Source organism: Mercenaria mercenaria, chromosome 16 (genome assembly GCF_021730395.1).
Source record: "Mercenaria mercenaria strain notata chromosome 16, MADL_Memer_1, whole genome shotgun sequence".
Lineage (NCBI taxonomy): Eukaryota > Metazoa > Mollusca > Bivalvia > Venerida > Veneridae > Mercenaria > Mercenaria mercenaria.
Genome location: NC_069376.1, coordinates 8,352,122 through 8,368,418, shown reverse-complemented (window position 1 = coordinate 8,368,418; position 16,297 = coordinate 8,352,122). Strand labels below are relative to the sequence as shown.

At 34.9% G+C, this 16,297-nt stretch overlaps 1 long non-coding RNA gene across 2 annotated transcripts; it reads right to left on the bottom strand.

The window, feature by feature from the left end:
• Positions 1-430: 430 nt before the first annotated feature.
• LOC128549447 (uncharacterized) lies at positions 431-16,067 on the bottom strand. Of its 2 annotated transcripts, none has more exons than XR_008367648.1 (5): positions 15,029-16,067; positions 4,445-4,558; positions 3,342-3,423; positions 1,818-2,011; positions 431-1,419 (listed from the first exon to the last, which is right to left on the bottom strand). It is a non-coding gene; the product is annotated as an uncharacterized LOC128549447 (long non-coding RNA). The 2 variants fall into 2 exon arrangements; XR_008367649.1 differs by having other exon boundaries at positions 15,051-16,067.
• Positions 16,068-16,297: the final 230 nt, after the last annotated feature.

The window sequence follows — 16,297 nt, the reverse complement described above, 5'->3', positions numbered from 1 at the left end:
CTATCTTAATGTATGGTCCTTATATTTAAACAAGATGTCCATTGTCAACATTTCGAGCCCACCAGTTGTCGAAATGACTGGGAGTGACTTTTGACTTCTAAGTGTGACCTTGACCTTGCGCATGACACTCCGTCTTATAATGGTGAACATTCATGTCAATTAAGTTTCATCAAAATCCCAATATGCATTAAGAAGAAATGCTCCGTATAAATATCAATTTGACCTTTGACCTCTGACTGTGACCTTGATTACTGAGACAGAAATATGGGGTTTGTGCATGACACTCCTTCTCATTGAGATTAAAATTCATGCCAAATATAAACAGTTAGGGTTTGAACAAAATCGGACGGACATACGGACGAAAACCGCTAAAAGTGGCGACTGAGTCAAGCTCACCGCAAGCGCGCTCGACAAAAAACAAATGTCGTAAAAGATTCATATATGTATTTTATCAAATATAATCAAGACATGTATAATACATAGATTTATATATCGACTTATCACTTATAATGTACGTTTAACAGAATTTAATACAGGGCAACATTATAAATCCACCTTACTTATTCGCGTCAGTAATGTAGTGTATCTTATTCATAGCTTTTCAAGAAATAATCTAGCAAATCCATGTTCTTCTATGAAACACTATTTATAAATAATAGGCGGTAATGCATCGGGTGTAATAATTTCACGAGGGTGCAGCCAGAGTGTATATACAGTATGAAAACATGGTTTAGCTATAAATTATTTTGACTCTCAGGCTAATTTGTCTGTTACTGTAAATTATAGATCAAATACGACAGAACTATTTCTTCTTTCATGTATGGCGCAAATTGATAGGTTGTCATGCTACTTTGTTTATGAACTGTATATGGTCCAAAACCGGAAGTGGTAATACGTCTTGTGGGAGATTTAAATTTTGACGAAAATGATAGCAATTAAACTATTCATCAAAGCGAAAAAACAACAACCCAGAATATGTGCCAACGAATCAAGACAGTTGTGCAATGTGAAATTTAGTTTTCAACATGCTATTACGTAAACTTTTTTTATCAACAATGAATCTGAAAGCATCATTTCTAGATATTTACATTCGCCCTATTCTTTTCCATAAAAGAACACAATTTATACACAATCAGCAGTTACACGTCGAGCGTAATAACTTCACCAGCATGTAGCCCGAGTGAATTATTTAAAACTTGCAAGTAGTAAATCTCAAAACAAGTTTTCACCAGTCAGAAAAAACATGAGCACAGTCACTTATATGTGAAGACACATTTTATCGAGAAATCTCGCGATATAATTTGAAGGCTTGAATAGTTGTAGGAGGGCGAACCAGTTCCGGCATGGTTGAGATGCCCAGGCAACAACAGTATATTGTCTTCAGTATCAAAGAGTTGATATTCAAAAATTTGCATTGGGCTGAAAAAAAAAGAGTTCACGGTCAGACCTACATTACTGTCGTCGACATTCTGGTTGTAGATATGACTGCAGTAAATGACATACATTGTATATATTGCAGTTGTAAGATGGTTTTGGTAAATAAAATGTTGAAATGAGAAAAGATATTTTTTGTTCAATTTCTCAACTTTTCTGCTTTCAGATTAACAGATAATATTGCTTTATGTGATTTCATGGATAACTTATGACAGCAGTTAACGCCTTTAAATTTCATCTAGTATATAAAGAAGTACAAAATACTTAAATCATTATATTATTTAAATGCAGTCTGAAAATAGCAGTATGTTACATGACTCTCTTCAACAGTATGAAGCGAAAGAGGACATAATTATAGATCTTAGAAGTGTATATGTGTATACTTTACTAAATGATTGAGTTTGCGGTTGATTTCCCCGAGGTTAGACTGTGACGTTTGTCTCATTCTTCCAGGTGGCGCTTTGGCACCAGCTTTTCAGGAATGCAGACGAACTACTAGAGGGCACTCCAGAGTCTGATGTTTCCCAGAAAGATCGGTTAGTTCCGCCGGAAGTGGACTGTGACTTTGACGTACTAGCTGAAATTTAATGGAGAAATTCAAACATTAGATTTCTGAACGGAATTTTTGTTAACAGATAGTCGAGATACTTTTTTTCATTTCTAAATTTCTACTTCCTGCTCTTACCAGAATGTCCACAGAATTCTGTCAAGCCCTGTCCTATGTTCTGAGAAGAAAAGAGGCATAAATATAAAAAAATTAAATGCTTAAAGAGTTATCTCCTATGACTGAGTCCAGTACAATAGAATCAGAGAATGAAAATACTTTTTGTCTCAACTCTACAAACATGAAAGAAACTGTTGTTTACAAATACTTAACAAGAGCGCCGCCAAGCGGGGCAATATACGCCCAAAGGCTTACATCATAGGATGGGAGAACTTGACTGTTGAAGCCCCAAAGGACTGGAACAACAAAAGGAAAACTTAAAAAAAAAAAATCTAAGTCCACAAAAAAAAATTCAAAGTCTACAAAAAAATCCTTATCAGGTACAGGTATGTAAAAATACACCTTAAAATTGGAGGTACCATCCATGTTGTACCACAGAAAAGTGGTCTCGGTTTTTCCCTACGGCCAATAATAAAAAAGTTTCAAAATAAGCTATTTATAGTAACATAAAAGGGAAGTAATTCAAAAAAAATTTATTGTAAGTACAAAAAAAGAGATCTGCCAAATAAAAACAAGAGCACTGCAATGCAGAGCAATATACACAAAGCAAAGTCATATATGACCTTTGACCCTTAAGTGTGACCTTGACCTTGAAGCAAGTCATCCGGAACATGCGCTCTGCACATCGTTGCAATGTGGTGAACATTTCTGCCAAGTTTCTTTGAAATCCTTCCAGCAGTTCAAGAGTTACAGAGCGGACACGAAACAAACTGATATGACTTTTGACCCCTAAGTGTGACCTTGACCTTGAAGCAAGTCATCCGGAACATGCGCTCTGCACGTGGTCTTGGTGTGGTGAACATTTGTGTCAAGTTTCTTTGAAATCCTTCAAGGGGTTCAAGAGTTACAGAGCGGACACGAAACAAACTGATATGACCTTTGACTCCTAAGTGTGACCTTGACCTTGAAGCGAGACATCCGGAACATGCGCTCTGCACGTCGTCTGGGTGTGGTGAACATTTGTGTCAAGTTTCCTTGAAATCCTTCAAGGGGTTCAAGAGTTACAGAGCGGACACGAAATTGCTAACAGACAGATGGACAGATGGACGGACAGACAGACGGACGGACAGACGGACACCAGCGTCATAACATAATACGTCCCTTCGGGCGTATAAAAAATGGTTGACCAGTAAGCATGGCAAGAGTTTGCTGTTGTGTTCTACAAGCAGAAAACATATCTTACTTGTATCGGCTAAAGTTGTGCGACTGTGTCCAGGTGAAGGCCCAGAATTTTTTTTTGTGATTTCGCCTTTTTACGTCAGAACCTAAAATCAATTTAGATTCAGTAATTAAATGTCAAATATCTATATATACAACATTTCATAAACTGGATTATGAGAAAAACAGATCCACCAGAAAGAAATAATATAATGTTCCACACAATATAAGCTAATAAAGGTAAATCAAATAAAGGAAGTAGTACAATGTCACACCAACACAGTCAGAGGCAGAACAAATTCTAGAAAGTTTAAACCAGTAAACTGTGTGCACCAGACCTTACCCTACAGAGTGCGCAACAAACCTCAGAAAGTGCGCACCAAACCTCAAGTTCTGTTAACCAGACCTCACGTAGTACGCACCAGACCTCAAGTAGTATGCACCAGACAATATACACATAACCTGCACAGTGTGCACAGAATCTCAGGTAGTGCAAACTTGACCACTGTCACACAGCTCACAGGGTATCATTTTTGTATCTGACTTTTGGCCTCTAAGTGAGACCTAGACCTTAGATCTAGGGACCTTGTTCTTACACATGACACTTCTTCTCATGGTAGTTAACAATTGGGCCAAGTTATATTAAAATCCCTCCATGCATGAAAAAGAAATGCTCTGGACAAAGTTTTCATTCTTGTATCCTTTGACCTGGAAGTGTGACCTTGACCTTGGACCCTTTTTCTTGCGCATGTCACTCAGCCTTATGTTGGTGAACAATTGTGCCAAATTACATCAAAATCCCTCCATGCATGAAGAAATAATGTTCCAGTCAGTCATTTGTGAATTTGACCTTTGACCTGTAAGTGTGACCTTGACCTTAGACCTAGGTAACCGGTTCTTTCGCAAGACACACCGTCTCATGATAGTGAACTATTGTGCAAAGTTCCATCAAAATCCTTCCATTCATGAAGAAGATATGCTACGGACAAAGTCTGTGGACACCACCAGACCGCCCTCCAAGGGCGTTCCCATAAAACGTCCCGTTTTTCCAACGGGCAAATAAAGATATCGATTAACTGAACTTTAAACATTCTAAGCTGTTTCATGGCCATCTTTCTGCATGCTTACCTGGCATGTTCTGCTTAGTTTGACTGTTTCAAGTCACTTTATCATCAGACTGCCAAAGGGCAACTTTTGTGGCCTAGCCAAAATTGTCTAAAGGCCATTGTCGTTGTCTCAAACCTGTTGAATAGCAAGATTGAAGAAATATCAATGACTTCACATGATATTTTTTATGCAGAAGATTGTTACTTTGGTTACTGATATTATTCATATTTTCTTGCATTGCTATAACAAGAGCTGTTACAGGAGACAGAGCGCTGGCGACTTCCCAGCTTTGAAGATGGAGGAATACCCCAAGTGCCCCTCTTTGCATTATTTCATCACAAGCAGGCGCATAGTAGAACCATTGACCTTCCGTAGGCCAACTAGATAACTTCCTCACGCACATGAAGAATGCAACGTCCCAAGTGAGACTCGAACCCACATCGATGAGAGGCTAATGATTTGAGATGTTTCAACTGAATAGAAGATATCTGACTTAATGAAAAAATAACCAGTACAGGTATTGACACTAGACTTTTTATTCTTTGAATAGCTGAGCTCAAATTCTGTTGTTGTTTTTTTTTTTGGTTGGGTTTAACGTCGCAGACACATTTTAGATCATATGGCGACTTTCCTTTTGATGGTGGAGGAAGACCCCTGGTGCCCCTCCATGCATTATTTCATCATGAGCGGGCACCTGGGTTGAACCACCGACCTTCCGTAATCAAGCTGGATGGCTTCCTCACTTGAAGATTCCATCGCCCCGAGTGAGGCTCGAACCCACATTGAGCAAGTGATTTGAAGTCAGTGAGCTCAAAATTCAGCTTTATAATTTTGTACCCTGGACACTATGTCATATTGCAGTATCAACATATTAACAGTTTATATAGATGGAATAAAAGTTGATTCACTGCCTTATGGTCCGTGGGCCAAGGCCAAAAAATTTGAAAGTCGTAACCCAGAAATTAGGCAAAGGTTGAGCTATACCATGATGTTATACTATCATTCAGGAAACTTTTAAGGGTGGATGTCAGTCTGAGCGACATGTCAGTAAAATTTAATGACGATTTTAAAAACGTTGGTGTCTAATAAATACGATTTAGCATTGCATAGGGATATCGCCGATATGGATGGTAAAAGAGACATTTATGCGACATTTCTTATAACAAATCTTATCTTTTAATGTCTGAAATAATCAATAATTTACTTTTGTTGTCAAAGAATGCTACGATATGTATTATATACTGAATAAAATGTAAAAAGTAGGGGTTGATGTACCCCACCCACCACATTAGTACATATATTTATGTGGGAAAACTTTTAATTCTTTATAAAGGAACAGAATCCTAATGTTTACAGTAATGAAAACGAAATGAATGAATAATTAACTAAAATTTCAGACACCTTTACACTTTAATATCAGTTGGCTAAACCTATGGTTTATGTTTTATTTCTGGGCGAATTGCATACTGACAGACCTATTCTTTGCTAGTGCAGTAAAAATGATGAAAGTATTGCAAAAACTAAAACGACCGCAAACGTTTTATGGAAGTTCCCTATGGAGAACATCAAAATGGAAGCAGATCCAGCAATATAAGTATTTATTCAAGATGACAGCTATTTCAAATTAATCCAAAATTATTATACATATGAGTTAATGCAACAAAAGTTTTTTATATTTTGATGACTTTAGTTCTCTTCTAGCTTAGGTCTTCTTAGTAGTCATTTTGTACGTAGTTATTAAATCACCCAAAATTTATGTTTGTTAAACTACCAACAAATTAGGTTATTTAGTTACGCAGACTATACAAATTTAGACGGCCACCACTTTCCAAATTTCCAAATAACTGCTTTAAATTTGATCACACATGCACATATGAAAGAGGCGTAGCTCTTTAAAAGTCAAAACTATAACACGAATCACTTGATATTGACTGAAACATGTTACAGAGGATTTTACCGCTCACAAAATGACCACCTGAAATCGGCTACATGTACAAATATTGATGAGCTACTACTGTTTAGATATTCAGTATTATAAAACAAACCAAATAAGTTTCCAAGGATTGAAGTTTGGTTATCCAGATCAATCTAATAAAGATACTGCCTGTCATTTTCAAACTGGTCGCCAAAAGTAAGTTTGCAAACATACATATGGATAAGATTTAAGTAATCATTGCTGTAACAGAAGTTAAAATAATTTCAATTGAAAACTACGTTTCCAATATGAACTACTTCTATTGTTTTAATCAAGATGGCGCCATTTTCAAAATGTGTACCATAAAAGACATAACAGTAATATTATTTAAATACTGCTTTTATTTCTTTTAAATCTAAACATGTTACTCTCAATTTTCATTCAAAGGATTTTGAATGTAGTTAAAATGTAATATTAATTTGTATCAGAATGGCTGCCTGATAGATGTTACATATACAGTGTATCCTAGTGGAATAATGAGAAATGGAGAGTGGAACATATCATGAAATTGTCACTTTCTTCTGAGGTAGTGAAAAAGATCATTGTACAAACACTTATATCTTTTTAAACATTTTAAAGGATTTATAATGTTCAATTGAAAACTACGTTACCAATATGAACTACTTCTATTGTTTTAATGAAGATGGCGCCATTTTTTTTCAAAATGCGTACCATAAAAGACATAATAGTAATATGATTTAAATACTGCTTTTATTTCTTTAAAAACTAAACATGTTACTCTCAATTTTCATTCAAAGGATTTTGAATGTAGTTAAAATGTAATATTAATTTGTATCAGAATGGCTGCCTGATAGATGTTACATATACAGTGTATCCTAGAAATGAGCATATACAGTTCTAAACCTATCAAAACAATTTAAGATGCATATATATTGATGTACCTTTAGGTTGTGCTTGAAAGTTTTATCTGTTTTGTTTGAAATAGAAATAGTCAGATATATCATACATCATTCAACAAAATCCTTTCAATGCGTATTCCTCTGAAATAGTGCCAAACTGTTATGAATATATCTGTAGTCATGCATTTGCTTGACATAATGAACAGGTAGTACAGAGCTTCGCAGTTATAAATTGAGCAAGTCCTGGAATCAAAAAGTCGTGTATCGTATCTGTTTTTTTTTTATTTGGTTGTATGAGCAATAATTATTGGTATTGTTGTAATTAATATTTAAAGTAACGTATGTTTCAACCCCTTTTAGGATGTAGCTTAATGATTTTACTACGGAATAAAGCACTTAACTAAAAAGAGTTTTTACAGATATGTCATGAAGATATCAAATTACCACTGGCGTTTTCCAAGCAAATAGTACAGACTCTGTAAGTATGTACATATGCATTTATACGTGTATGATGAACTTATTCTGATACTTATACCGAAAAGTGACTTCCACGCAACCTCTCATATCAAAATTTAGAGTATATTTCTGTCATATGGTGTACATAGGTGTTATAATGTGTCCTCTTGTGTAGTTCTGAAACATACGTTACCGAAATTAGATTAAGGTAGTTACTAGACTTAATGGTTGAAACACAGTTACATATCAAGGTAATTTAAATGTAACAGTTGAAATACACCAATTTTTGAACGAACTAGTTTCTTTGTATTTGTTAATAGTTTTGAAAATAGAATATTGAATTTTAGTAAGAACGCAGAACTGACAATAATGATACCACAATCAGGATATGAACAAGGAGTCTTATCTATGTTTCCGTTAAGGGAATGTAATATGAATTCGTAGTTCAGTAATTCCGTCCCACATTTTAAGTGATATTTGAAAATCATCATGGTCAGAAACAGAACTATTTTAAAAAGCATGTTTTACAAAAAGTGTCATTTGTTTCACTACATGTACCCATGTTGTACTGTATATGTATGATGCTCCATAAGTTCAAAATGTGCCGTGTTTATTTACTTCAGGAATTATATCAGCAACTTTGAACACATAATGCATATAAACCGATAATTTCAGTGATGAATACAATCTTACCTTCCGTGAATATCAAAACAACGCATTAAAATATAAAATCCTCTGTCTTGAAACCGCCTAAGTCCATCGAAACCCCAAAACTATAATAGCTTTAATGTTACTTAATGTAGCTTTAATATTACTTAATGTTCTGTGTAATCTTGGTAACGTATGTTTCATAATATATTATTCATTTCATCTTTGTAATGCTGTAAAAACTGACTGAGTTGGTGCTTTGCGATGCCAGTAAGCATGATTTATGTATTAGCCTAGAATAATTATATACGAAATATAAAATTGAATAGGTGACCTTTAAAACCTAGGTAGGAGAGGTGGTCTAGTGGATAAGGTGCCCGCCGCTCAATCCAGTGGTTCTGGTTTCGAGCCTCACTAGGATCACGACCATGACCTCTCATATGGCACCAATATTGGTTTCTCCAGGAAGCGGACTCAAAGAGTGGTTTCAAAAGGCTTGAAGCTTTCATTACAATCGAGCTATAACAAATAAGTATAAACTAAAACCTAGGTAACGTACATTTGATTCTTAGATACCCTCACGTTCTGTATTTATTTTGAATGAAAGACAAAAATATTCAGACTGCGTACAAACTGTAACCAAGTCTATTGTTAATTATCAATATGCTATCTTTTGAAGCAGAATCCATAAAATGCTATTAAATCTATGCTATCTTTACAGTGATGCTGAAAGAGGCACCGTTGTTTTACTGTAGTTTGTCGACATCCTATAATTGAGAATAGTTACAGGGTTAAGTCCAACAAAATTATAACGGTCATGTGTGCATAGTTTATTTTAATTAAAAGCATACAAATGCAATTGCTGGAGTATTTTCAATGTTGCTAATTATTCAAGGTGGAAAATTTGAGTGGCGGCTGTTACGTATGTTACATTTTAAAGTATCTTTATCAAATAAAGGTTAAAATTATACATGTAAGCTTACTTTGACATCTAAAATAGAAGAAAATTATTGGTACCCAAAACCTTTCTGAATGAAACACAAATAGGCTTGATTTATTGAGAAACAGCATGTGATTTATATGTATTACATTTGCATGCACGTTGTCTATAACCTAAAGTGATTGCAATATTTCATATTTTCTCATGAAAATATATAAAATTGTGAATCTTAACACAATTATTTGATGATGTCTTATTAAAAAAATATAGTAATTTGATAATTTTATGAGTTATTTAAAATGGCAGAAATGTAGCTCGGGTGGGTGGGGTATTTTGACCCCTAAATTTTGGTAGAAATCGTCAAAATTTGGAAAACTTTGTTACAGTGAAGCTTTAATTGATTTAGAACAGTTACATAAGCAAAACGCTATTATCTGAAAGTCAGTATTGAAACAATCTGTTAAGAATTCGTGTGTAGCCAACAATACTTTCAAAAAGAGAGAATTTCGCATTTTTCATACACAAGGTTTACTAAAATGTGTATAATTTTTATTTGACATACAGTAGAAAGCGACATCCGGTCTTAAACAATCCCGGAATGAATGTATTAATGGCTGAAGTGGATGAACCTTTGCCTAATTTCTGGGTTACGAAATCGAAAAACTAGAGGACTTTCAGAAACTGGCCCACAGACCATTATATTTGTTATCACACTTAGTGATAGAATTAATGCATCCAACATATACCATGATGTTGTTAATTGACAGATTATCAAATTACCTGTTTCAAGAACCTGCTTAACTCTGATGTTTTAATGAAAGACAGACATTCATGTCCTTAGTAACTTGTACCAGCTGTATCTTATCTATCCTGGGGTCATTTTCCTTTTCTTTTTCCTGTAAGACAATCTTAAAAGATATAACCAAGAAACAGTTTAACTACCAGAATTACATCCAATATACATTTATCAACTTTTATTAAATGTGACATCTTCAAAACATTAAAGCTACTGGCAATAATGTAAGAAGCCAAGTTTGTGATTTATTTGTGCCTTTTTCCATATTGGCAAACTGATTTGATTTCTAGACAATATTAATACAAGAGCACTGCCTTGCGGTTGCAGACTCTCATCTGATTTTTTTTGTCTCTGTATAATAGAAATATTGTCCTACCCATGATTTTCTAAGTCCAAAAAGGGTCATAATTCTTGAAAAAACCAAGATGGAGTTTATTGCTGTACAGAGTCAGCTTATGATGATAAACAACTGTTACAAGTTTCAAAGCAATAGCTTTGATAGTTTAGGAGAAAAAATACCTAAACCTAAAACTTAACCAAGAAATCTGATATTTTCTAAGTCTTAAAGGGGCCATAATTCTTGCAAAAAGCAGGATGGAGTTATGTTTCTTGCTCTACATGGTCAGCTCTTAATGGTGAACAAGTGTTGCAAGTTTCAAAGCAATATCTTTCATAGTTTAGGAGAAAAGCTGACCTAAACATAAAACTTAACCAGGCAACAGTGATGCTCATCAAGTGATGACAATAACTCATCATTTTTCTTTCAAAAAATCAGATGAGCTAATAAGAACAAGAGCTGTCTGTAAGACAGACAATGCTTGACTATTCCATCTTTAGTCTCAGAAGCTGGAACAATACCCTCAATGTTAAATATATATCGAGTTTCAATCCAGTAACTTGCATGCAAAACATAACCGAAAGGGGACAGGATTTGACCAAAATTCATGACAGAGTGATGAGACTTGATACTACCACCTAGTTCTACAACTTGACGACAAACGTTAAGTTTCAATTAAACAGCTGCATTAGTTTTGGACAGCAACTTGCATGCAAAACTTTAACTGTCCAAAAGGGGGGCATAATTTGCCCTAAACACAATTCAGAGTTATGAAACTTGACCAATATAGACTGGCAAATGACCCAGAAAAAGAAAACAAGAGGGTCATGATGACCCTAGATCACTCACCTGAGTAAAATGAGCTACATGTTTCAAATGGATGCTAAAATATTAAGAAGGTAAATCAGTAAGTCACATTCATGGTGACTGAAAGTCAGTTTTAAGATCGTGTGCAAAACTGCACATGTCATCCAAAAGGCTGTATCTTTAAAAACAAGAAAGTAGGTCAAAAGGTTAAGATCAAAATCAAGTGATCCGTAATTGCTTGGGTTCACAAACCTAGGAAATATGATCTGATAATTTTTAAAGTATTTTTTCCTGTATAACTCATACAGTGGAACCTCCCTAATCCGAACCCCTCTAATCCGAAAACCTCTCTAAACTGAACGAATTATTTGGTCCCGATTTTTCTTATTCATTCTTTATTATAAAAATACCCTTGTAATCCGAAACCTCTCTACTCCGAAAACCGAACAAACTTTTGAGATTTGTATTATCTAATTACATAAACCTTAGTCAATGTTTCTGATGTAAATCTTGCTCACTTTTAACATTCTTGAGACCGTTTACAATTTTAACTATTAATCTTTATAAACAATAGGCCATCAACACTGGTAATCACATGTCATGTCAGATTTTTAGTTTGTAGATGCATGCAATTAGAACAGGTTCGAAAGTTACATGTACAAGTAGTTTAATTGTTTGAACAGAAATTTTTATGAATACATTTATGTGCAATAAGTACTGAGATTGTAATATATCCATATTAATTTGTTTGTCCTGTACCTTCCTCACACATTTTTGCCAATTTGTTCATTTAAAACAGGAAATTGATTTACTGAAAGTAATACTAAATCAGATCATTACAACAGTCAGACAAGTAAAATATTCTCCTTTTAGCTACATTCTGGGAATGTAGGATGCTTATAAGTGATGTAGGGATGTTAAATTTAACATGAAAACTGACATTTCACTAAACCAATCTAAATGTTGCTTATAGTTTAATTATGTCTTATCAGTCAGTTCACAAATAGATGAATATACACATCAAGTAACAAACAGCATAATTTTTGCTCTAAAATAGAAACCTTTTAAAACCCTTCTAATCTGAACATTTTTTCTGGTCCGAGCATGTTCGGATTAGACAGGTTCCACTGTAATTTTAAAAAGTGACTCCCAGGGCAGAGCCTCTTTTCACCCATAATTTGAACAAACTTGTTAGAGATTCACCAGGCAATGCTACATACCAAATATCAAAGGCCTAGGCCTTGAACTTTCAGACAAGAAGATCTTTATTTTTTTCATATACATATATAAGTCTATGTTAAACTTGGTACCCCCAGGCCAGGGCCTCTTTTCACCCTTGGGACATAACTTGAACAAATCTGGTAGAGAAACACCAGGAAACTTTTAAGGCAACATACTAAATACTAAAATCCTAAGCCTTGGGTTTTTAAGCAGGAAGATTTTTTGACTTTTTTTTCCTATATAAGTCTATGAAAAACCCGAGATCCCCCAGGGCATGGCCTCTTATCACTCCAGGGGCATAATTTGAACAGTTTTGGCAGAGAACCTAAAGGCAATGCTACATAAAAAATATCAAAGGCCTAGGTCTTATGGTTTTAAACAAGAAGAATTTTAAAGTTTTTTCCTATATACAAGTCTATGTAAAACTTGTGGCAGAAGGCATTCATGGCATTCATACTGACAAAATTTCATGAAGATCCGTCGAAAAATACAGCCTTTATCGCTTACACAAAGTTTTTCTTTGATTTGACCTAGTGACCTAGTTTTTGACCCAAAATGACTCATTTTCAAATTTAGCCTAGATTTCATCAGGGTTAACATTCTGACCAAATTTCATGAAGATCAATCGACAAGAGGGCCATGATGGCCCTATATCGCTCACCTGTTATCATTGCACTTGAGGACAAGAAGGTCCTCAGAAAAAATATCGAAGTCCAAAGGACAGGAACAACAAAGGGAATAAAATAAACCAAAAAGGAAAAAAAAATCTTACAAGGTACAGATATGTCAAAATACACCTAAAAAGTGGAGGTACCATCCATGTTGTACCACAGAAAAGTGGTCTAGGTTTTTCCCTACGGCCAATAATAAAAAAGTTACTATAAATAAGCTATTTATAGTAACGTAAAAGAGAAGTAATTAAAAAAAAAATGATTGTAAGTGAACAAAAGAAGGATCTGCCAAATAAATCTGTTGACATAAATGAAATTTCAGATCAGTATCTTCATTAGTTACGGAGATATACCCATTTTAATTTGAAATAAAGGGAGGTAATTTGACATAAAATCAGTCCATAGTTATCTACCCTCATTGACTCAGTCCAACTAATGACAATAATGAAATTTCAAATAAGTCCTACAAGGACTTACTGATATAAATCCATTTTGATTACAATCAGGGGAGGTAATTAGATATAAGATAAAATAACTCTGGAACCTACGAATGGATCTGATTTGTCATGGAATCCAAGATTTATTGTTGTTGAAGATATTTTGGAAGTTTGTATCAAATAAAACAATAAATGAAGTCTCTATATGGCTGCAAAAGCCAAAATAGCCAATTTTGGACCTTTAAGGGGCCATAACTCTGGAACCCATGATGGAATCTGGCCAGTTCAAGAAAGGAATCGAGATCTTGTTGTGATACAAGTTTTGTGCAGGTCTGGTTAAAATCAAATCATAAATGAAGCTGCTATTGTGCAGACAAGGTCAAAATAGCTAATTTTGGCCCTTTCAGGGGCCATAACTCTGGAATCCATTATGGGATCTGGCCGGTTCAAGAAAGGAACCGAGATCTTATGGTGACACAAGTTTTGTGCAAGTTTGATTAAATTCAAATCATAAATGAAGCTGCTATTGTGCAGACAAGGTCAAAATAGCTAATTCTGGCCCTTTCAGGGGCCATCACTCTGGAACCCATAATGGAATCTGGCCAGTTCAAGAAAGGAACAAAGATCTTATGGTGATAAAAGTTGTGTGCAAGTTTGGTTAAAATAAAATCATAAATGAAGCTGCTATTGTGCAGACAAGGTCAAAATAGCTAATTCTGGCCCTTTCAGGGGCCATAACTCTGGAACCCATAATAGAATCTGACCAGTTCAAGAAAGGAACCAAGATCTTATGGTGATACAAGTTGTGTGCCAGTTTGGTAAAAATCAAATCATAAATAAAGCTGCTATTGTGCAGACAAGGTCAAAACAGCCATTTTTGGCCCTTTCAGGGGCCATAACTCTGGAACCTATAATGGGATCTGGCCAGTTCAAGAAAGGAACCAAGATCTTATGGTGATACAAGTTGTGTGCAAGTTTGGTTAAAATAAAATCATAAATGAAACCACTATCGTGCAGACAAGAAATTGTTGACGGACGCACGAGACGGACGGACGGACGCACGCACGGACGGACTGACGACGGACGACGGACGAAGGGTGATCACAAAAGCTCACCTTGTCACTATGTGACAGGTGAGCTAAAAAATACATTATCTCATACACAATGTTTTTCTTTGATTTGATCTAGTGACCTAGTTTTTTTACCCTAGATGACCCATTTTCAAACCTGGCATAGATTTAAACAAGGTATTCATTCTGACAAAATTTCATGAAGATCAGTTGAAAAATACAGCCTCTATCGCACACACAAGCTAAATGTTGACAGACAGACTGACAACAGATGCTGGACATTGAGCAATCACAAAAACTCACCTGAGCAAAGGTGAGCTAAAACATTATACATGCATATAAGGTTTATGTGTATTTTTTATCATTGTTTTATATGAACTAATATACCTGTTACCAAGCCAGCTTATACCTTTGCACGACAGGTACATCTTTCTATCAGAAGGTTGCTGCATGGAATCTTGGAGAAGATGTTTGGCTGTCTGTAAGGCAAAACATCAAGGTTAAGTTTACTCCCTAGATCATGTGAAGAAGTTATCAGTTACTTGTAGAAAACAACAAAAATTTGTAGCAAAGGTCCCTGGCTTAGGGACATTTTTCACAAAACATATTGCATACAATCACAATGTCTTCTTCTATACTATAGATGTATGTAAATCAAAACTATATATCAGAAAATTTACACAGACGTTATGTAGTTTGAAAATGTCTGGAAATCTATAATTTGTGAATGCTTTCAAATGCTTATATATGAATTGTAATGGTTTACTGTATTTTTATCTTTAAATAAGAAAAGAAATTAATTAAAATAAAATGAAATATTTTGTCATATTAAAGGGAGGTAATTAATAAACAAGTGAAATACATGACGTTTATATAGTACTAAACAGTCTATCAATACAAATTATCTTACTTTCATTTTTAAATAACAAATGTACTGGGAAAACTGATATAAATACATATGTATTGTACTTTATCATAAAAAGGGAAGTAATTTCATGTACAAACAGAAAAAAAGAAATTAACTGGGGTGCCTGTGACCTCAAATTTGTATATGTATATGTCTTGTAATGGTGAATATTTATACCAACACCACTGCATCAAAAAGTTACTGAGCAGACAAAAATTACCAAAAATCCAAATAGGTGACACTGACCTTGCATTAGATGTCTGAGTCTTACATGCAACAAAATAATTTGTTTTTGTGACTGTTTAAGTCAAGTTAACATCTAACTGTGACCTTGACCGTTGAAACAGGGGCCTGGTCTTGCACATGACACATTGCCTCTTAATGAGGAATATTTGTGCTAAGTGATTTTAAAATTCCTTGACAAATGGCAGAGCAATGGACAGGACAAGAAGCAAGACCATGTTAACCTTTGACCTCTATGTGTGAACTTGACCTTGGAGCTAGAAGTCTGGATCTTGCATATGACACATCAACGATATGATAGGGAAACTTTGTGCCAAATTACTTTGAAATCCCTTTATAAATGGCAGAGCTATAGACTGGACAAGAAAAGGACCAAGTTAACCTTTGACCTCTATCTGTGACATTGACCTTTGAGCTAGGGATGTTGGTCTACAGAGTGACACATCAACTTATTAAAGGGAACATTTGTGCCAGGTAATTTGAAAGTCCCTTATGGATGAGTGGAC